Source organism: Arachis hypogaea, chromosome 12 (assembly GCF_003086295.3).
Source record: "Arachis hypogaea cultivar Tifrunner chromosome 12, arahy.Tifrunner.gnm2.J5K5, whole genome shotgun sequence".
Taxonomy (NCBI): domain Eukaryota; kingdom Viridiplantae; phylum Streptophyta; class Magnoliopsida; order Fabales; family Fabaceae; genus Arachis; species Arachis hypogaea.
The window spans coordinates 41,915,021-41,939,024 of NC_092047.1; the positions used below are offsets into that span (position 1 = coordinate 41,915,021).

Sequence of the window (24,004 nt, forward strand, 5' to 3'; positions counted from 1 at the left end):
TCAATGTGTATTTATATTTTAACATGTATTTTATACTGGTGGCTGATTTTAGTGTACACGTAAATATGTATATTTGACATAATCATTTAATCACATTTATTCTTTTAAATAACTATTTATGTGATGAATGTAAAAAATAATTTTTTTAATTATAATACATAATTAAATAGATGCATAAAATCTTTAATCTGACAGTATATCAAAATTAAATTAAAAAATATATAAAAATTTAATTATTTAAAAAAAGAAAAATATTTGTAAATTAAATTTCTATTATTTTATATAAACATATTTTTTATATACAGGTTTAGCTTTTTTGATATTTATATATAATTCTAGTTTTAAATTATAAATATTAGTGTATCAATAGATGTTAATATGCTAATTAATTTATTTTTTTATTATTAAATATGCATAAAAGTAAATAAAAGTAAAATTAGTAAGAATGATAAGTTATTTATAATTTAATTAAGAGGTTCTAAGTTTAAGTTTTAGAAATAACAAAAATATTTTTTTATAAATTATATATAATGAATAGTATTTTAAGATTGAAAGTATTCACTAACACTTTTTAATTTTCATATCTCCATTATATTTTTAGTATAATTAACAATGTTCAACAAAATTTATTTTAATGTATATATTTTTGCTCTTACTCTTAAAATTTTTTAGATTTGTCACTATATTTCTTGAATATCTTATTTACTGTGTAAACAAATTAATTATGAATATGTCAATTTTCATATATCACGATATATTCATTTTATTTATTTAAAATTTGTGTATGTAAATGAAATAAGTAATAAGATATTTTTTTTACTAGATAAGTAATAGGATATAAAAAATGTAAATTGTGTCATATATATATATATATATATATATTAATAAATAAAATAAAATATTTATTTAAAAAAATTTTCTTTGTTCCAGCATGAAAAAAGCTCAACCATAGTTGAAATAACGGTTTTTGTTCACTCTCAATTATACTACCTGCACCAAGCAAGTCCATGAGGTGCAAGCCAATCAAAGCCAACTTTAACGTAGCCCATGATCTCTCTTCATCATTTAGCCACATAGTCACTGCTCATTCACTACCCCTCGCGTCATTCTATTAAAATTACAAGGATGATTTTGGAATTACGCGTCACACGTGAAGACAAAATCCTGACCGGATACCGTATCGTACCTGTTACAACGCTATACCAATAAAGTAAATGGAACATGTGAAAATTTTCCTAATTTATATATATAAAGGATCTTGCATTCTAGATGCTTTTGTTGCTCTCTACCGGGGCCCATACGGTTATTTATATAAAAGTTAGGATATACTTATGCTTAATTAGGTACTGAAATCAATTACCAAAATTTATTATTAACATAAAATATAAATTAAAATATAAAAATATATATTAAAAATAAATTAAATTATATATATTTATATATAAATATATAAGAGTTAATTTCACTAAAGTTATACTATTTATATATTCATTAAAAAAATATCTTTTATGGATTTAACCATTGAATAATAATCAACTAATCATATAAGATTATTTCTATAAGATTCTGTAAAAGTTGAACATAAAAATTATGTTCTAATAACTCATATTCATTTAGGTTTTATATATATTGTCTAAATAAAAAGGATGATATATATTATAGTTTTATTCTTGTTAAGGCTTGAACTGATGATAAATATATAATATACTTTATTCATTTTATTTTTAAAAAATTATATAATTTTTTATTCAAATAATAGTAAAACTATTATATATACATCAAATATATAAAAGTTAATATATAATTATATATATTTTATATATACGAATGAAATCACAAAACACATAAAAAAAAAAAGACTTTAATTTCCTAAAAAAATATTTGTTACTACGCGAAGTTGATATATTAAGTAATTCAATAAAAGAAGTAATGATTGCTATCTACACACGTTAACATGAAAACTCCATACCCTGAAACCTCCAACGTGAAAACACCAAAACTGTTGGAAAATTGAAAAAGAAGCGTCAAATGGCAAGGAACTTTCATCTAGAAGGTGCGCCTCCTAGGCGACAAAAATGCCACCACGGTCCATAGTAGCAATGGGAAAATTGTTTTAAAGAATAAAGTATGGTTTTTGTCTCTAACGTTTAGGGTAAGTTTTAAAGTTGTTCCTAACGTTTTAATCGTCCTATTTAAGTCCTTAATGTTTTAAAATTGGTTCAATTTTATCCTACCATTAGGAATCCGTTAACAAAATTGATGGCAGGACAAAATTGAGACGATTTTGAAACGTTAGGAATTTAAATAGGACGAAAATGTTGAGGACAAAAACGATATATAGAAATAAATTTTAATTTAATTTTATCTTTCAATAATATCAATTTTTGTGATTAAAATAAATATTAGAATTATTAAAAATTTATTATTTAATTTTCCGACAGAATTATCGACAGATTCTCTTTTCCGTCCGTAATTTATGCTAATTCTTTTTTTTGTTTTCCGATAAAAAATTTCTCTGAAATTTTGTCTGTATTCAATGGGATAAAATTCGTCGAAAATATCCGTCTGTAATAACTAATTTTCTAGTAGGGTTGGTTAAATCTTAAATAATAAAGTTAAGTCTTAAATAATAAATTTAAATTTTAAATTATAAAAAAAATTCTAATGATATAAAAGTAAAATATTGACCTAAAATATTGGTTAATTAATAAAAAGTATTAATATCTAATATTTTTCTTTTAGTAATTAGTCTTACAAAATGTGACAGTTAGTTAAAAGAACTCGGGGGTTAATAATGTAGAAATATAATATCACGTCATTATATGACGCCGCCATTATTTTTTTCTAATTAATTATGTATTTGTGTCAAGGATAAAGAACCATCAAAATAGAAAACATATATACATACTGATTATGTTACATATTTTTACAATTTTCTAAATTTTGTATGATCTTGTTTTATAAAAATAAATATTTAGATATTAAATAAAAAATTTTAAAAGTTAAGTAAATAAATTAAGTATTTAAAAATATTTAAGATAAGTATTTAGAAATATCTAAATTAATAGAGAAAATATGAGGAGTGAATGTATATAGTGTACAATGTGTACAATAAGGATTAAATTGAAATTAAAATTAAATTATAGTCAATTAATTAATTTTAAATAATTTTTAATTTAAAATTTAAAACAAATTAAGATTGCTTTCGGTTATATTTATACATACACAAAAATCCATCATATAAAAGAAATTTATTCTTTCTATTTAGTACCCAATTCCTCTCTCTCGAATCCTAATTGGTGCGGAATTTCTAACCACAAACTAACTGACAAGTGCACCGGGTCGTATCAAATAATACCTCAGGTGAGTGAGGGTTGATCCCACGAGGATTGATAGATCAAACAACAATAATTGAGTGATAGGCTTAGTCAGATAAGCAAAAAATAGTGTTTGAGAGTTCAAAAAGCATTAAATAATAAATTCAGAGTTTGAAGACAGACAGGTGAATAGGTTGGGAATAAAATATGGAGAAGGCAGTTATGTTTCAGAGTTATCTATTTTCCGAATTGAATTTTCTTATTAACTATTTTAATCATGCAAGATTCAATTCATGGCAAACTATATGTGACTAGACCCTAATTTCTTAGACCTTCCTAGTCTCCTTTAATTCTCATTAACTGCCAATTCCTTGGTCAATTAATTCTAATTAGAGGGTGAAGTTCAATTCTAGTTATATGCCACAGAAATCCTAATTATCCAAATATAAGAGGATTATATGTCACGTATCCCGTTAAATTCAGATAAACTAGAAATTTAGGAGAATGTATTTTCAAGCTGTTGTTTAAGTAAAGAGCTTTTCCAAGTTATACAAGAACTCAATTAGAAAGAGGGTCATACTTGCGTTCCACCCAAATTCATAAAACAAAGAACGAAAATAATTCTTGAAATATAAATCAATACATGAATTAAAATAGAAAAATAATAGTATCAATCTATACAATAGACATAGCTCCTAACCTTACAATAGAAAACAAGGATTCTGATAAAATGCATTTTGGTAGAGATGGAATGGGATTCCCAGAAGGGAAGTTCCTTTTCCCTTTTATATCTAATCCTAATTAAATTTAAAATCTAATTTCTAAAACTAAAATAATATATTTTCCTATTTTTAAAATAAACATTAAGTTTAAATCAGAATTAATTAAATAATCAGCAAATCTTCAATTGATGGATGGGGACCACTTGCTTCGTAGGGTCCACGCTTAACTTGGAAAGTAACGGGAAGTGTTCCCCTGAGTCCTCAATTCTGCAGCCTCTAATATGTGTTTTTTGGGCTGAAAACTGGGTCAAAAACAGCCCAGAAATCGCCCCCAACATTTTCTGCACGTGGCGCATGTCACGCGTACACGTCAGTCACGCGTACGCGTCGATTGTCTTCTTCGTGTGTCACGCGTACGCGTCAAGTACGCGCACGTGTCACTGAGCAACTTCATTTTTCACGCGTACGCGTCAGGTACGCGCACACGTCGCCATGGAAAGCTCCAAATCATGCGCACGCGTCAGATACGCGTGCGCGTCGCTCCTCGCTGTCATCTTCTTTAATTCTTGTGCTGTAGAAACTCCATCAAATCCAGCTAAATGCTACCTAAAATAAATAGAATTGCACAAGACTCAACGTAGCATCCATAGTAGCTAAAAGATAATTAATTCTTGATTAAACTCAACAAATTAAATACAAATTCACTAGGAAAAGATAGGAAAGATGCTCACGCATCACAACACCAAACTTGAATTGTTGCTTGTCCTCAAGCAACCAAAACTAATATAGGCTTAGGATGTGAATTTGCATGAGAATGAGAGTTCGATTAAGCTCATGTCTTTTCTTATAGTGGGGTTTACAACTGCAATCTTGAATAATTTTGGCATTTCACTCTCCTTTGAATCAGAAGGATGTCAGTGTCATTCGGAATTAGAATCCAGATAATATTATGAATTCTCTGATCTTTTGTAACTCAATTTAACCCTTGAACTCAGCAATTTTTCTTTGATTCTTTTTTTTTCTTTGGTGCTTTGCACCTTGAGCCTAGCCGTGACTTTAAATGTTTGGTCTCAAGCTTCACTTGACACAGAAACACCACAAGCACTTAACTGGGGAACTCTCTTTAAGTTCTGATTTCCTTTCAGTTACTCCTGGACAGTGGTGCCCAAAGCCTTTGGCATACTCTATTAATTGCAATTGATCTTGACTCTAAATGTTTTGTCTCAAGGATTACTTGACACAAGAACACCACAAGCATGTGACTAGGGAAACAACTCTTTGAGCTTTTAATCATGTCTAACCTCCCTAGTCATTGATGCTTAGAACCTTGGACCTTGCTTTTATATCCTTTTTTTTTGTTTGTTTTGCTTCAAGGATTAAATTTTTATTTATTTCAGAGAAGTCATAATAATTCTCTAAATCCTTGTTCCTTGTACATCAACATTCTTTGATTCAAATTTAAATATGAACTGTTCATGTCATGCATTCAGAGTCATAGAAAATACCACCACATTTAAGTGAATAAGACTACTCTTCAATATAAACTCGATTTCTCATGCATTACACCCCCTTTTTTTCTTTCTTTTTGATTTCAAGCTCAGTGAGTAATACATGAGGCATCTTTTAGAATTAAAGCAAATTAACAGAAAACTAAACTAGAATCTAGGAATTTAACTAATAAATGATCATGTAGTAAACAGAGCAAAATAGCAGAAAACCAGAACATAACATAGTAAAAGCGGGAAGGAATAAAGAGTGAAAGGAACTCAACCACCTCAGTTATTTTAGTGGTCGTTTTATTCTTCAGGTTGTGCTCCTCCGTGAAGATAATTCGCTTCCCTTTGGTACCATAAAAATAAACATAAAACCCATAAGCGAAGCGTCAACACCAAACTTAAAGGTTTGCTTGTCCTCAAGCAAAGAAGAACTGAAAACAAAAAGAAATAAATATTATGATGAAAGAAGAAGAAAGGGATAAAAGATCAAAAGAGAATTAGGAGTTGGGAGAGAGAAATAATGAAAATTAAAAACTAGACAACGCACTAGTGGAGGTGTGCGGCACTGGCGACGTGTACGCGTACAGCACGCGTACGCGTGGGTCGCGCAATTTTCATAGTGACGCGTGAGCGTCAGGCACGCGTACGCGTGCCCTTGATTTGTGCAAATCGCGCGAAGGCGGCTGCACGCATGCACAACTCTCTGTTCGCGTGGCCTGGGAACCAAAATTTTCATATGACGCATGCGTGTCATGCACGGGCACGCGTGGATGGCCATTTGTGCAAGGGACGCATACGCGTGATCAAGTTGATGCTTCTAGCACACTTCCAGCCCCAAGCCAGCACAACTCTCTGCCCAAACACCCATTTACGCCGATTTTCAGGGTTACGCATACGCGTCAGTGACGCGCATGCGTGGATGGCAAAAAGTGCAAACGACGCGCACGCGTACGCGCGGTCTTGTTTGTGCGCAAAGCATAGTTCCAGCGCCACTCCTGCTCAACTCTCTGTTCACTTTTATTTTTCACTCACACACATATGACGCGTACGCGTCAGCGATGCTTGCGCGTCGTGTGCTCTTTTTTTTTTTTTTTTAGGGAAGTGTCCAGTTGCTGTTCTAAAATAGTTGCATGATCAGAAAAACAGTAAAAACTCAATAAAATCAAATAAATAAGAAAACTACTACTACGAAAAGTAATTAAGGATACAAAATTATCGGGTTGCCTCCCGACAAGCGCTTCTTTAACGTCACTAGCTTGACGGTCGGTTCTGCTAATTTAGCAGATGAGGGAACCTCTGGCGATCGATCTCGCCTCCAAGATAGTGCTTCAACCTCTGGCCATTCACAGAATTCTTGGTAGAATGAGATTTCTTGTACGGCTCAGAATTAAGAATCGATTCGTTTGTAGCAAAGTCCAAACCAACAATGAATTCTCACCATCAAATAATAAATTTAATACAAAATATACCGAGAGTAATTCAACCTCGGGTCATTCTCTCTAGGAATGCAAATGAAATGTTACTTCTTTCGGTTGTGAATAGGGAAAAAAGGGAGTTTGGTAACCAAAGAACAAAAGATTAAAAGAACTAAGCGATAAAATAACTAAACAATGATCAAAATTGGAAATTGATGCAAGCAAAGGTAAATAGGATCAAAACTAGTGAAAATGCAGTTAAAGAGCCTTGACTTGGGAGTGAGGATCCAAGGAATCCTATCATTGCCATAACCACAACTATGGTAATTGTCATGAGTCAATCTCGCCTAGTCAACCCCAACCATCGAGGAGTAAGTCAAGCAAGCATAATTGATCTTAATCCATAAATCCTAACCAACTTACCAAACTAGTTGATAAAAGGCTAGCGACAATGGAAACAAGAGTCAACTAACTACCCAAGAATTACCACCAAATGTCGGACATTATGACTCTAGTATCCTAGGAACACAAACCACAAGCCAAGGTTGAGAAATCTACTCAAAATCTAGAGTTGGCATTTTCACAAACACCTTGTGTGCATAAAAGTGAACCATAGAAATTTGCAAAGTAAATTGTAAAACTATAACCAACTATCAAAAAAACCAAACATAAACAAGCCATCAAACAGAAAGGAAGCATGAAATGTAAAATTCATTAATTAAAACTTCGAGAAACACAAAATTGCAATATAAACAAAGTAACTTGAACCAAAAGGAATTGGAAGTAAAAGTGCTTGAATTAAAGAGGAAATTTAGAGTACTTACAATTGAAGAAGTAAAATGAAAGATCAAAGCTTGCTATAAAATGCTACAATGAAAATGGATGAACCCTAGGAGAGCTATCTACTCTACACTAGTCCTACTCCTAATTACTATGAAAACTATGTAAAAATTGCTCCAATCCTCCCCCTTGATAAGTGTTGAAGTCTCCTTTATATAGCACTCCAAAATAGCATTTCAGCCTTCTAAAAATAAGCCAAGGGCCTCCAAATTCGCGCAGCACGTGCTTCATTAATGAATCCACGTGCAGGGACCTGTGCGAACGCACAGATGCGTGCGTCCGCACACGCGGCCGAAAATTGACCTGTGCGTACGCACATGTACATGGAAATTCTTGTCTGTGCGCGCGCACGCAAGGCTGTGCGCACGCACACTTCACTGTGTGTGCTTTTCCTTGTTTTCTTCATGTTTTCTCCCTTGTACATGTTTTCTTCCACTTTTATCCTTCCATTCTTGCTTTCAAGGCCTGAAACCATTCACAAACCATATCACGGCATCGAATGGCACAAAGGTGGGATTAAATTGCTCTATTAATGCACAAAATTGCATGTTTTTACATTTAAGATCAAATTAGGGATCAAGCACAAAAGTATGCTATTTTGGTGCTTAAGTGTGAGTTCATATGCTAAAATTCATTCAAAGTGAGTTGAAATATACCATCAAGTATGGACTCATCAACTCCCCCACACTTAAACAACATCATGTCCTCATGCTAAACCAATAAGGAGAGTGATCAAAAGGGGGTAATCAACTTATTCAATGCAACTACCTATATGCATGCAAGTATGCAAATACCATATATCTATCTATTTATCTATATTATCTATATAAAATCGGTGAAAACAAATAATCAAGTTTCCAAGCAAGTATAGACAAGTAGGGCCAAGCAAGAAAATGATCCAATTAAATCAAGAATATAGAGAATTGATTCAAGTCATCGAAGCGAAGAAACTTGCAAGAATACATGATAAGAAGCATGGAAACATAGAGTTGAGTAATTGAACCCTCACTAGGTATGCATACACTCTAATCACTCGGTGTTTAGGGTTTCAATCACTCAAGTCTCCTCTAATCATGTTTTCAAGGATTTGCCTTTCATCAAACAATCAACACAAGTGATGCATGGATGCAATTATCATGAGGACTTCATATGGTTGTAATGAGGTTAAGGTCAATGTGGGGGTAGATATGGCTGAGTGGACTAAAATGGTTGAGTCCTTGATTAGTTTAGGTATCCAACTCAACTTATATCAACCGAATCAAAATCAAATGCAATTCTAACTTTCCATTATTTTTTTCCCACAAACACTCACGTATGGCTTATCGTTCGTATCACATATGCATTTCTTATTGATTTTCTTCACTTAGGGGTAACTTTCATCCCCTTTTTCGTGATGATGATGATTTTTTTTTCAAGTGAAATGCATACGGTTCTAGTAGCTCATACATGAGTGTACCCATTTTCCAAAGTTTTCAATGAAATACCCAAGTTGAACATTTTCTTTCCCTACCAATGTTTCCCAAAAGATTCCCCCACTTACATGAAACACACTTCTTTAACCTAAGCTAATTAAGGATGCAATCCAAGGTAAATCATAGTTTTTTACTTAAGGTTGTGATGTGCTAATATCAAGAACAATGGGGTAAATAAGGCTCAAAAGGGGTTAACAATGGTAGATGCAAGGGTAAGGCTATATGGGTAAAGTAAGCTTTTATCAAAGATGGCCTCAATCATGCTCAATGCAATTCAATACATCAATCAATGGAAATAAAGAATCAAGCAAAACTAAGATTACAATCATAGAAGAAATATATCACACAATGAACAAAGTTAGTGGTTAAAATGCGTAACTGATGAGCGGATAATTTATACGCTTTTTGGCATTGTTTTTAGTATGTTTTAGTCTGGTTTAATTAATTTTTAGTATATTTTTATTAGTTTTTAAATAAAAATCACATTTTTGGACTTTACTATGAGTTTGTGTGTTTTTCTATGATTTCAGGTATTTTCTGGCTGAAATTGAGGGACTTGAGCAAAAATCTGATTCAGAGGCTGAAGAAGGACTGCAGATGCTGTTGGATTCTGACCTCCCTACACTCGAAGTGGATTTTCTAGAGCTACAGAAACCCAAATGGCACGCTCTTAATTGCGTTGGAAAGTAGACATCCAGGGCTTTCCAATAATATATAATAGTCCATACTTTGACCGAGTTTAGATGACGCAAACTGGCGTTCAACACCAGCTTTCTGCCTTATTCTGGCGTTAAATGCCAAAAACAAGTTGCAAATCAGAGTTAAACGCCAGAAACAGGTTACAACCGGGCGTTTAACTCCAAAAGAAGTCTCTACATATGAAAGCTTCAATGCTCAGCCCAAGCACACACCAAATGGGCCCCGGAAGTGGATTTCTGCATCATTTACTTATCTCTGTAAATCCTAGTAACTAGTTTAGTATAAATAGAACTTTTTACTATTGTATTCAAAAAGGTCTTTGAACCGAATAATCTTTTGGGATCATTGATCACGTTTAGGAGGCTGGCCATTTGGCCATGCCGAGACCTTCATCACTTATGTATTTTCAACGGTGGAGTTTCTACACAACATAGATTAAGGTGTGGAGCTCTGCTGTTCCTCATGAATTAATGCAAAGTACTATTGTTTTTCTATTCAACTCAAGCCTATTTCTTCTCTAAGATATTCATTCGCACACAAGAACATGATGAATGTGATGATTATGTGACTCTCATCACCATTCTCACTTATGAACGCGTGCTTGACAAACACTTCCGTTCTACATGAAAACAAGCTTGAATGCATATCTCTTAGCCTCCTGATTTACGATCAGAGTCTTCGTGGTATAGGCTAGAATTATTGGCGGCCATTCTTGAGATCCGGAAAGTCTAAACCTTGTCTGTGGTATTCCGAGTAGGATCTGGGAAGGGATGGCTGTGACGAGCTTCAAACTCGCGAGTGTTGGGCGTAGTGACAGACGCAAAAGGATCATTGGATCCTATTCCAAGATGATCGAGAACCGACAGATGATTAGCCATGCAGTGACAGCGCATTTGGACCATTTTCACTGAGAGGACGGGATGTAGCCATTGACAACGGTGATGCCCAACATACAGCTTGCCATGGAAAGGAGTATGAATGATTGGATGAAGACAGTAGGAAAGCAGAGGTTTAGAAGGAACAAAAGCATCTCCATATGCTTATATGAAATTCTTACCAATGAATTGCATAAGTATCTCTATCCTATTTTTATATTTTAATTATATTTTAATTATCAACCCACCATAACCATTTGAATATGCCTGACTGAGATTTGCAAGATGACCATAGCTTGCTTCAAGCCAACAATCTCCGTGGGATCGACCTTTACTCACGTAAGGTTTATTACTTGGACGACCTAGTGCACTTGCTGGTTAGTTGTGCGAAGTCGTGAAGAAGAACTAAGATTATGAACGTGCATATTAAGTTTTTTTGGTGCCGTTACCAAGGAATGAACAATCACGATTTCGTGCACCAAGTTTTTGGTGCCGTTACCGGGGATTGTTCGAGTTTGGACAACTGACGGTTCATCTTGTTGCTCAGATTAGGTAATTTTATTTTATTTTTAAGCTTTTTATTTCTTATTTTTGAAAAAGTACAAAAAAAATTTCTTCTTTTTCATTTTTTACCAAAGTAATTTTCGAAATTTTTTTTTTAATAAAATCATAAAACCAAAAATAATTTTGTGTTTCTTGTTTGAGTCTAGTGTCAAATTTTATGTTTGGTGTCAATTGCATCTTTTTAATGTCCTAAAAATTTTCAAAAATTCATGCATATGTTCTTCATGATCTTCAAAGTGTTCTTGATGATCTTCTTTGTTTGATCTTTGCATTTTCTTATTTTGTGTCTGATAAACCTATATTTTATGATATATTTTGTGCTTAGTTTGAGTGATTTATTCAACCCTTTACCCACTTATTCATATCAATTGCATGGTTTTACTTTCCCTTCCTTATTATGTGATGTATGTGAAAAACATGTTTTCCATGCTTTTAAATTAATTATTTTAATTACCTTTATTTCCATTCGATGCCGTGATTAGTGTGTTGAGTAGTTTTAGATCCTCTAAGGCAAGAATGACTTAAAGGATGGAAAGAAAACATACAAAAATGGAAGGAAAGTGCAAAACGGAGTTTCTGAAGAAACTGGCATCCACGCGATCGCATGGACGACGCGATCGCGTGCCAAGCGCAAATCAACAGCGACGCGGCCGCATGACTAACGCGACCGCGCGCCTTAAGCAGAATGCATATGATGCAGTCGCATGACTGACGCGACCGCGTGGTAAGGAAAAGCTCCGAACGACGCGACCGCGTGACCCACGCGGACGCGTGACAGAGGCCACGCACCAGAAATTGCAGAAAACGCTCCCAGCGATTTCTGAAGCCCTTTTTGGCCCAAATCCAAGTCCAGAAGGCATAGACCAGAGGTTATGAAGTGAGGGAATGCACCCATTCAGGGAGAGCTCGCCAATTTTTACTTTCCATGAATTAGAATTAGTTTTGGAGAGAGGCTCTCTCCTCTCTCTTTTAGGATTAGGATTTAGATTTAGGATTTTTATTCGCTTTCAGGATTATCTCTTTTGACCAGGTTCAATATTCCTTTTATTTACTTTTGCAAGTTACTTTATGAATCCCTTCATGTTACAGATCACTCTTTTATTAATGTTATTTGAGGTATTTCAGTTTAATATTGATTTCTTTTATTTATGCTATTGTTGCTTTTACTCTGAAGACATTTTTATTCCAGTAGATTTACTTCCCCTTTTGGTTTTGGTTAAGAAATCAGTAACTCAGGAGTTGTCAAACTCAAACACGATTGATAATTGTTATCTTGTTAATTGAATTGAACTTCAATAATCCCAATCTTTTCTTAGGAAATAAATAGGATCCGAAGATCAAACCAATTAATCCCTTGACCTTCCTCTATATTAGTAAAGGCTAACGAAGTAGAATTAAGTTTCAATTATTATCATCATTGATAAGGATAGCCAGGATAGGACCTTTAATTTCTCATACCTTGCCAAAAGTTTGCTTTACAGTATTTATTTATTTTTAATTGCCATTTAAATTATTTGTCATATTTGTTCCTCATTCTTGAAATCCCAAATTTAAAATCTCCATAATCAATAATAAGAACATACTTCCCTGCAGTTCCTTGAGAAGACAACCCGAGGTTTAAATACTCAGTTATCAATTTTAAAGGGGTTTGTTACTTGTGACAACCAAAACGTTTGCACGAAAGGGATTTTTGTTGGTTTAAAAACTATATCTACAACGCGACTGTTTTTATGACATTCTTTACTGGCAAAAATCCTGTTCGTCAAAATGGCACTGTTGTCGGGAAACTGCTAACGTGTGCCTTATTATTGGTTATTGTAAATATTTTTCTTTTGCTTGTTTATTTATTTTTGTTTCTCCTTTTTATTTTTATTTGCTACCATGAATTCTCACCCCTCTCGCTTTGAGTTTGGTTCTAACTTTGTTGAAGAAAATAGAAGTTACAGCAAGAATATGCATCAAGGTCAGACCAATCAAGGATGGATGGAGCCAAGAGGATCTAATCAATCCTTCAGGCAATAACACCCTCCAAGATATCATGGACAACGACCATTCTACAATGCATACCCAGCTGATAGATATGGTGGACAACCTTGTAACTACCAACAAGCCCCACCCCGTGCCTATAGACCATCCTTTCAACATAACCTCGAACCACCACACTCACAAGCTTCTCTTCACCATTCGCCACCATATGATCCTTTCCTACCCTAGTTCCAATCCAATCACCCCCAAACACCACCACTTCCCTATGTTTCATGTCCAAATCCATCACCCCGAGAATCAGAGGTTCGCCTCAAGGCAACAGTAAATAAACTTCAAACAACCATTCGACAACTGGAGCAAGCAGTAATTCAATTAGCTTCTAGATGCGCGAACATTCAAGGATCAACCACAGCCCCATGTGGACAATCTAATGAAGAGCGTAGCATGAAGGAGACACTAGAAACTCCAGTGGACAAGACAGAGCATGAATTCGTACTAGAACAAGTAGAAGAAGCTGTCATTGTACAAGAAGAAGAGTTGGTTGAAGATCTAGGAGACGCTGAACCTCCATGGGAATCCAGAGTTGAGGAGAACTCCGTCAAGGATGTTACAGTTGATGCTAAGGAGGATATTGCACAATTCCCAAGGCAAGTTGTTTATGAAGAACTAGACGGAATAACCCAGGACATAAATTCCCTTGATGATGATAGTCACAAGTCTAGCTCTCTTAGTAATGAACTTGCATCTGCAAGTGAATTCTCTGAGATCAAAGAATCTTCCCCAAGTGAATACGAAGATGACGTGGAGGTAGATTTCTCTCAACCTCCAATCTATGACTCAAGTGATGAGGAAGACATAGAAGACTTTGACTAGGACTCAGATGCATTTGAAGAACCTTACAAGGAAGTGGAGGAATTCACAGAAGAGCACAAGGGAGAAGAACTTACAGAACCACCAGAAACACCTACCCCAAGGCCATTACCGCCTAATACAAGCTTCAAGTCGGTATAATCCTTAACCTTTAACTTTACTTTTTCACTTGAATATGGTTTGCTTGAAACAGATGGCCAGCTTAGAGCTCTCTGTGGATTTAAGAATAAGAGGGAAATGGCTCGTGCTCAGAGCTGGTGTACAAGGTTCAATAAGGTTCCACGCTTCAACTTGAAGTGCACGGATTGGTATCATGTTCAATTGAATGGATCTCGGAAAACGTTTGGTCACTAGGGTGAGAATCTACTTTCTAAACTGCCCGGATGGAAAAATATAGATCAAGACAGAGGCGGATTTAAACGCAAGGCTTGGGATCATGGATTCTATTCTGACATTCGTCACTGATGAGCGGATAATTTATACGCTTTTTGGCATTATTTTTAGTATGTTTTTAGTAGGATCTAGTTACTTTTAGGGATGTTTTTATTAGTTTTTTATGTTAAATTCACATTTTTGGACTTTACTATGAGTTTGTGTGTTTTTCTGTGATTTCAGGTATTTTCTGGCTAAAATTGAGGGACTTGAGCAAAAATCAGATTTAGAGGTTGAAGAAGGACTGCTGATGTTGTTGGATTCTGATCTCCCTGCACTCAAAGTAGATTTTCTGGAGCTACAGAACTCAAAATGGCGCGCTTCCAATTGCGTTGGAAAGTAGACATCCAGGGCTTTCGCCGAGTTTAGACAACGCAAAAGGGCATTGAACGCCAGTTCTACGCTGCAGTCTGGAGTTAAACGCCAGAAACACGTCACAAACCAGAGTTGAACGCCAAAAACACGTTACAACTTGGCGTTCAACTCCAAAAGAAGCCTCTACACGTGCAACATTCAAGCTCAGCCCAAGCACACACCAAGTGGGCCCCGGAAGTGGATTTATGCATCAATTACTTACTTCTGTAAACCCTAGTAGCTAGTCTAGTATAAATAGAACTTTTTACTATTGTATTAGACATCTTATGATTTTTAGTTCATCTTTTGATCATTTTTAGATCTCTAGACCTCCATGGGAGGCTGGCCACTCGGCCATGCTTACCTTGTATTCACTTATGTATTTTTCAACGGTAGAGTTTCTGCACTCCATAGATTAAGGTGTGGAGCTCTGCTGTTCCTCATGATTTAATGCAAAGTACTACTGTTTTTCTATTCAATTCAACTTATTCCACTTCTAAGATATTCATTCGCACTTCAATATGAATGTGATGAACGTGACAATCATCATCATCCTCCCACGAACGCGTGCCTGACAACCACTTCCGTTCCACCTTAGATTGGATGAATATCTCTTGGATCTCTTAATCAGAATCTTCGTGGTATAAGCTAGATTGATAGCGGCATTCATGAGAATCCGGAAAGTCTAAACCTTGTCTGTGGTATTCCGAGTAGGACTCTGGGATTGAATGACTGTGATGAACTTCAAACTCGCGAGTGCTGGGCGTAGTGACAGACGCAAAAGGAGGGTGAATCCTATTCCAGTATGATCGAGAACCTCAGATGATTAGCCGTGTTGTGACAGAGCATTTGGACCATTTTCACAAGAGGATGGGATGCAGCCATTGACCACGGTGATGCCTCCAGATGATTAGCCATGCAGTGACAGCGCATCGGACCATTTTCACAGAGAGGATGAAAAGTAGCCATTGACAATGGTGATGTCCTTACATAAAGCCAGCCATGGAAAGGAGTAGGACTGATTGGATGAAGACAACAAGAAAGCAGAAGTTCAGAGGAACGAAAGCATCTCTATACGCTTATCTGAAATTTTCACCAATGAATTACATAAGTGTTTCTATCTTTATTTTCTGTCTATCTATTATTTATTTTCGAAAACTCCATAACTATTTGATATCCGCCTGACTGAGATTTACAAGGTGACCATAGCTTGCTTCATACCAACAATCTCCGTGGGATCGACCCTTACTCACGTAAGGTTTTATTACTTGGACGACCCAGTGCACTTGCTGGTTAGTTGTGCGAAGTTGTGAAGTTATGTTTGGACCATGGTTCTGTGCACCCGTTTTTGGCGCCATTGCCAGGGAGAGAATGAACAACAAATTTTACAACCTAATCTGAGTAACAATTTTGCATGTATCAAGTTTTTGGTGCCGTTGCTGGGGATTGTTTGAGTTTGGACAACTGACGGTTCATCGTGTTGATCAGATTAGGTAATTTTCTTTTTGTTTTATTTTCAAAAAATTTTTCAAAATAAAAAAATCTTTCAAAAATTTCTCATCAGTTTTCGAAAATTATTTTAGAATTTTTAAGAATGAATTCTAGTGTTTCATGAAGCATGTTGAAGCCTGACTGGCTGTAAAGCCGTGTCTAAATTCATTTAGACTGGGGCTTCCAACCCAACATTATCAAGAGCAAGCTAGTTGTTGCTAATCCACCTGCTGCTGTTCCTGATCCACCTGAATTACATGCTAAAGCTTGACTGGCTATTAAGCCATGTCTAACCCTCAGATTGGAGCTTTAGACTAAGAGTGCAAGATTCTTGGAATTCATATTAAAAATTTTGGAATCCTTATTTTTCTTTTTCACATTAATTTTCGAAAAATAAAAAAAATCATAAAATCATAAAAATCAAAAAATATTTTGTGTTTCTTGTTTGAGTCTTGGGTCAATTTCAAGTTTGGTGTCAATTGCATTTTTTCTAAAAATTCTTTGCATTTTTTCGAAAATTCATGCATTCATAGTATTCTTCATGATCTTCAAGTTGTTTTTGGCCAGTCTTCTTGTTTGATCTTCATATTTTCTTGTTTTGTGTCTTTTCTTGTTTTTCATATGCATTCTTGCATTCGTAGTGTCTATACATGAAAAATTTCTAATTTTGGTGTTTTGCATGTTTTCTTTTCATAAAAATTTTTTCAAAAAATATGTTCTTGATGTTCATCATGATCTTCAAAGTGTTCTTGGTGTTCATCTTGACATTCATAGCATTCTTGCATGCATTCATTGTTTTGATCCATAACTTTCATGCATTGAGTCTTTTTCATATTTTTCTCTTTCAACATTGAAAATTCAAAAATAAAAAAAATATCTTTCCCTTTTTCACTCATAAATTTCGAAAATTTGGATTGACTTTTTCAAACATTTTTAAAATCTAGTTGTTCTTATGAGTCAAATCAAATTTTCAATTTAAAAATCTTATCTTTTTCAAAATCTTTTTCAAAAATCAAATCTTTTTCATTTTTCTTATTTATTTTGGAAAATTTTAAAAATATTTTTCAAAAATCTTTTCTTAATTTTATCTTATAATTTTCGAAAATATTCTCATTAATTAATGTTTTGATTCAAAAATTTCAAGTTTGTTACTTGCTTGTTAAGAAAGATTCAAACTTTAAGTTCTAGAATCATATCTTGTGATTTCTTGTGAATCAAGTCATTAATTGTGATTTTAAAAATCAAATATTTTTCAAAACTAATTTCAATCATATCTTTTTCAAAAATTTGATTTTAAAATATCTTTTCTAACCTGTTATCTTGTTATCTTTTCAAATTTGATTTTCAAAATTTGTTTCAACTAACTAACTAACTTTTTGTTTGTTTCTCATCTATTTCAAAACTACCTAACTAACTATCCCTCTCTAATTTTCGAAAATCCCTCCCTCTTTTTCAAAATTTCTTTTTAATTAACTAATTATTTCAAATTTTAATTTTAATTTATTTCTTCTTTTAATTTTCGAAAATCACTAACCATTTTTCAAAAATAATTTTCGAAAATCCTTCTCTCTCATATCCTTCTATTTATTTATTCATCTACTAACACTTCTCTCCCATCCAAAAATTCGAACACTTCCCCCCTCTCTGTGTTCGAGTTTTTCCTCTTCTTCTTTTCTTCTACTCACATAAGGGAACCTCTATACTTGGGCAAAAAGGATCCCTATTATTATTATTTTTCTGTCCCTCTTTTTTTTCATATGAGCAGGAGCAAGGACAAGAATATTCTTGTTGAAGCAGATCCAGAACCTGAAAGGACTCTGAAGAGGAAACTAAGAGAAGCTAAAATACAACAATCCAGAGATAACCTTACAGAAATTTTCGAACAGGAAGAGGAGATGGCAGCCGAAAATAATAATAATACAAGGAGGATGCTTGGTGACTTTACTGCACCTAATTCCAATTTACATGGAAGAAGCATCTCCATCCCCACCATTGGAGCAAACAATTTTGAGCTGAAACCTCAATTAGTTTCTCTGATGCAGCAGAACTCCAAGTTCCATGGACTTCCATCTGAAGATCCTTTTCAGTTCTTAACTGAATTTTTGCAGATCTGTGATACTGTTAAGACTAATGGAGTAGATCTTGAAGTCTACAGGCTCATGCTTTTCCCTTTTGCTGTAAGAGACAGAGCTAGAGTGTGGTTGGACTCTCAACCCAAAGATAGCCTGAACTCTTGGGATAAGCTGGTCACGGCTTTCTTAGCCAAGTTCTTTCCTCCTCAAAAGCTGAGCAAGCTTAGAGTGGATGTTCAAACCTTCAGATAGAAAGAAGGTGAATTCCTCTATGAAGCTTGGGAGAGATACAAGCAACTGACCAAAAAGTGTCCTTCTGATATGCTTTCAGAATGGACCATCCTGGATATATTCTATGATGGTCTGTCTGAATTAGCTAAGATGTCATTGGATACTTCTGCAGGTGGATCCATTCACCTAAAGAAAATGCCTGCAGAAGCTCAAGAACTCATTGCCATGGTTGCTAATAACCAGTTCATGTACACTTCTGAGAGGAATCCTGTGAGTAATGGGACGCCTCAAAAGAAGGGAGTTCTTGAAATTGATACTCTGAATGCCATATTGGCTCAGAATAAAATATTGACTCAGCAAGTCAATATGATTTCTCAGAGTCTGAATGGAATGCAAGCTGCATCCAACAGTACTCAAGAGGCATCTGTTGAAGAAGAAGCTTATGATCCTGAAAACCCTGCAATAGCAGAGGTGAATTACATGGGTGAACCATATGGAAACACCTATAATCCCTCATGAAGAAATCACCCAAATCTCTCATGGAAGGATCAACAAAAGCCTCAATAAGGCTTTAATAATGGTGGAAGAAACAGGTTTAGCAATAGCAAGCCTTTTCCATCATCCACTCAGCAACAGACAGAGAACTCTGAACAAAATACCTCTAATTTAGCAAACTTAGTCTCTGATCTATCTAAGGCCACTGTAAGTTTCATGAATGAAACAAGGTCCTCCATTAGAAATTTGGAAGCACAAGTGGGCCAGCTGAGTAAAAGGATCACTGAAATCCCTCCTAGTACTCTCCCAAGCAATACAGAAGAAAATCCAAAAGGAGAGTACAATGCCATTGAATTGACCATCATGGCCAAAACCAGAAGAGAGGAGAAGGACGTGAATCCCAAGGAGAAAGACCTCTTGGGACGTCCAGTGATCAATAAGGAGTTTCCTTCTAAGGAACCAAAGGACTCTGGGGCTCATCTAGAGACCATAGAGATTCCATCGAACCTCCTTACGCCCTTCATGAGCTCTGATGAGTATTCTTCTTCTGAAGAGAATGAGGATGTTACTGAAGAGCAAGTTGCCAAGTTCCTTGGTGCAATCATGAAGCTGAATGCCAATTTATTTGGTAATAAGACTTGGGGAGATGAACCTCCCCTGTTCACCAATGAACTAAATGAATTGGATCAACTGAGATTGCCTCAGAAGAAACAGGATCCTGGAAAGTTCCTAATACCTTGTACCATAGGCACCATGACCTTTGAGAAGGCTCTATGTGACCTTGGGTCAGGAATAAACCTCATGCCCCTCTCTGTAATGGAGAAACTGGGAATCTTTGAGGTGCAAGCTGCTAGAATCTCATTAGAGATGGCAGACAACTCAAGAAAAGAGGCTTATGGACAAGTAGAGGACGTGTTAGTAAAGGTTGAAGGCCTTTACATCCCTGCTGATTTCATAATCCTGGATATTGGGAAGGATGAGGATGAATCCATCATTCTTGGAAGACCCTTCCTAGCCACAGCAAGAGCTGTGATTGATGTTAACAGAGGTGAACTAGTCCTTCAATTGAATGAGGACTCCCTTGAGTTTAAAACTCAAGGACATCCTTCTCTAAACATGGAAAAGAGGCACAGTAAGCTTCTCTCAAAACAGAGTCAACCAGAGCCCCCACAGTCAAACTCTATGTTTGGTGTTGGGGAGTCTCAACAATGCTCTGAACATCTGTGAGGCTCCATGAGAGCCCACTGTCAAGCTATTGACATTAAAGAAGCGCTTGTTGGGAGGCAACCTAATTTTTATTTAATTATATTTTTATTAGTTATATGTCTTCATAGGTTCATGATCATGTGGAGTCACAAAAACAACTGAAAAAACTGAAGAAAAATAAAAAACAGCATTAAAAAACAGCACACCCCGGAGGAGGAGTTCACTGGCGTTCAAACGCCAGTAAGGAGCATCTGTCTGGCGTTCAACGCCAGAACAGAGCATGTTTCTGGCGTTGAACGCCAGAAACAAGTAGCATCCTGGCGTTCAGACGCCAGAAATGCACAGTGAAGAAAAGCTGGCGCTGAACACCAGAAACAAGCATCTGGCTGGCGTTCAACGCCAGAATTGCATGCAAAGGCATTTTACATGCCTAATGGGTGCAGGAATGCAAATCCTTGACACCTCAGGATTTGTGGACCCTACAGGATCAACTCAGCATCTATGGACCCCACAGGATCCCCACCTACCACCACTCACTCTCTTCCCTCTTCTCAATGTTCATCCTCTCTTCCCAATAAACACTCTTCTCCAAAACCCTTCACCAATCACCTCAATCTCTCTTCCCTATCACCACTTCACCACTCACATCCATCCACTCTTCCCCATAAACCTACCTCATAAACCCCACCTACCTTCAAAATTCAAAATCAATTTCCCACCCAAAACCCACTCTTATGGCCGAACCTTACCCCCCTCCCTTCCCTATATAAAGCTCTCCATTCTTCTTCATTTTCACACACAAAAAACCCTCTCTTCCCCTTCTTGGCCGAAACACATCTCTCTCTCCCTCTCCTCCATTTCTTCTTCTTCTTCATCTATTCTTTCTCCTCTTGCTCGAGGGCGAGCAATATTCTAAGTTTGGTGTGGTAAAAGCATAAGCTTTTTGTTTTTCCATTACTATTGATGGCACCTAAGACCGGAGAATCCTCTAGAAAAGGGAAAGGGAAGACAAAAGCTTCCACCTCCGAGTCATGGGAGATGGAAAGATTCATCTCCAAAGCTCATCAAGACCACTTCTATGATGTTGTGGCCAAGAAGAAGGTGATCCCCGAGGTCCCTTTCAAGCTCAAGAGAAATGGGTATCCGGAGATCTGACATGAAATCCAAAGAAGAGGTTGGGAAGTTCTAACAAACCCCATCCAACAAGTCGGCATCCTAATGGTTCAAGAGTTCTATGCCAATGCATGGATCACTAGGAACCATGATCAAAGTAAGAACCCGAACCCAAAGAATTATATCACCATGGCTCGGGGGAAATACTTAGATTTTAGTCCGGAGAATGTGAGGTTGGCGTTTAACTTGCCTATGATGCAAGGAGATGCACGCCCCTACACTAGAAGGGTCAACTTTGATCAAAGGTTGGACCAAGTCCTCATGGACATATGTGTGGAAGGAGCTCAATGGAAGATTGACTCAAAAGGCAAACCGGTTCAACTGAGAAGACTGGACCTTAAGCCTGTGGCTAGAGGATGGTTGGAGTTCATCCAACGCTCCATCATCCCCACTAGCAACTGATCTGAAGTTACTGTGGATCGGGCCATCATGATTCATAGCATCATGATTGGAGAGGAAGTAGAAGTTCATGAAGTCATCTCCCTTGAACTCTACAAAATAGCCGAAAAGTCCTCCCCCTTGGCAAGGCTAGCTTTCCCTCATCTTATTTTCCATCTATGTTACTCAGCTGAAGCTTTCTTAGGAGGAGACATTCCCATTGAGGAAGAGAAGCCCATCACTAAGAAAAGGATGGAGCAAACAAGAGAGCCCATTCATGGATCTCAAGAGACACATGAAGCTCATCACCATGAGATCCCGGAGATGCCTCAAATGCATCTTCCTCCACAAAACTATTGGGAGCAAATCAACACCTCCCTAGGAGAATTAAGTTCCAACATGGGACAATTAAGGGTGGAACATCAAGAGCACTCCATCATCCTTCATGAAATTAGAGAAGATCAAAAAGCAATGAGGGAGGAGCAACAAAGACAAGGAAGAGACATAGAAGAGCTCAAGGACATCATTGGTTCCTCAAGAAGGAAACGCCACCATCACTAAGGTGGACTCATTCCTTGTTCTTAAATTTTCTGTTTTTCGTTTTCTTTATGTTAAGTGCTTATCCATGTTAGTGTCTTATTACATGATCATTAGTATTTAGTAACTTTGTCTTAAAGTTATGAATGTCCTATGAATCCATCACCTCTCTTAAATGAAAAATGTTTTAATTCAAAAGAACAAGAAGTACATGAGTTTCAAATTTATCCTTGAACTTAGTTTAATTATATTGATGTGGTGACAATACTTTTTGTTTTCTGAATGAATGCTTGAACAGTGCATATGTCTTTTGAAGCTGTTGTTTATGAATGTTAAATATGTTGGCTCTTGAAAGAATGATGACAAGGAGACATGTCATTTGATAATCTGAAAAATCATAAAAATGATTCTTGAAGCAAGAAAAAGCAGTGAATACAAAGCTTGCAGAAGAAAAAAAATAGCGAAAAAAATAGAAAGAAAAAGAAAAAGCAAGCAGAAAAAGCCAAAAGCTCTTAAAACCAAAAGGCAAGAGCAAAAAGCCAATAACCCTTAAAACCAAAAGGCAAGGGTAAATAAAAAGGATCCCAAGGCTTTGAGCATCAGTGGATAGGAGGGCCTAAAGGAATAAAATCCCGGCCTAAGCGGCTAAACCAAGCTGTCCCTAACCATGTGCTTGTGGCGTGAAGGTGTCAAGTGAAAACTTGAGACTGAGCGGTTAAAGTCAAGGTCCAAAGCAAAAGAAGAGTGTGCTTAAGAATCCTGGACACCTCTAATTGGGGACTTTAGCAAAGCTGAGTCACAATCTGAAAAGGTTCACCCAATTATGTGTCTGTGGCATTTATGTATCCGATGGTAGTGCTTAGGGCCACGACCAAGACTGATAAAGTAGTTGTGTTCAAGAATCAACATACTGAACTAGGAGAATAAATAACACTATCTGAACTCTGAGTTCCTATAGATGCCAATCATTCTGAACTTCAATGGATAAAGTGAGATGTCAAAACTATTCAAGAGGCAAAAAGCTACAAGTCCCGCTCATCTGATTGGAGCTATGTTTTATTGATAGTTTGGAATTTATAGTATATTCTTTTCTTTTTATCCTATTTGATTTTTTAGTTGCTTGGGGACAAGCAACAATTTAAGTTTGGTGTTGTGATGAGCGGATAATTTATATGCTTTTTGGCATTATTTTTAGTATGTTTTTAGTAGGATCTAGTTACTTTTAGGGATGTTTTTATTAGTTTTTTATGTTAAATTCACATTTCTGGACTTTACTATGAGTTTGTATGTTTTTCTGTGATTTCAGGTATTTTCTGGCTGAAATTGAGGGACTTGAGCAAAAATCAGATTTAGAGGTTGAAGAAGGACTGCTGATGCTA

General features: G+C 35.9%; 1 non-coding gene across 1 annotated transcript; it reads right to left on the bottom strand.

Annotated features, from left to right (window-relative positions):
- Positions 1–18,824: 18,824 nt before the first annotated feature.
- LOC112730843 (small nucleolar RNA R71) lies at positions 18,825–18,932 on the bottom strand. Its single transcript, XR_003166649.1, has one exon. It is a non-coding gene; the product is annotated as a small nucleolar RNA R71 (small nucleolar RNA).
- Positions 18,933–24,004: the final 5,072 nt, after the last annotated feature.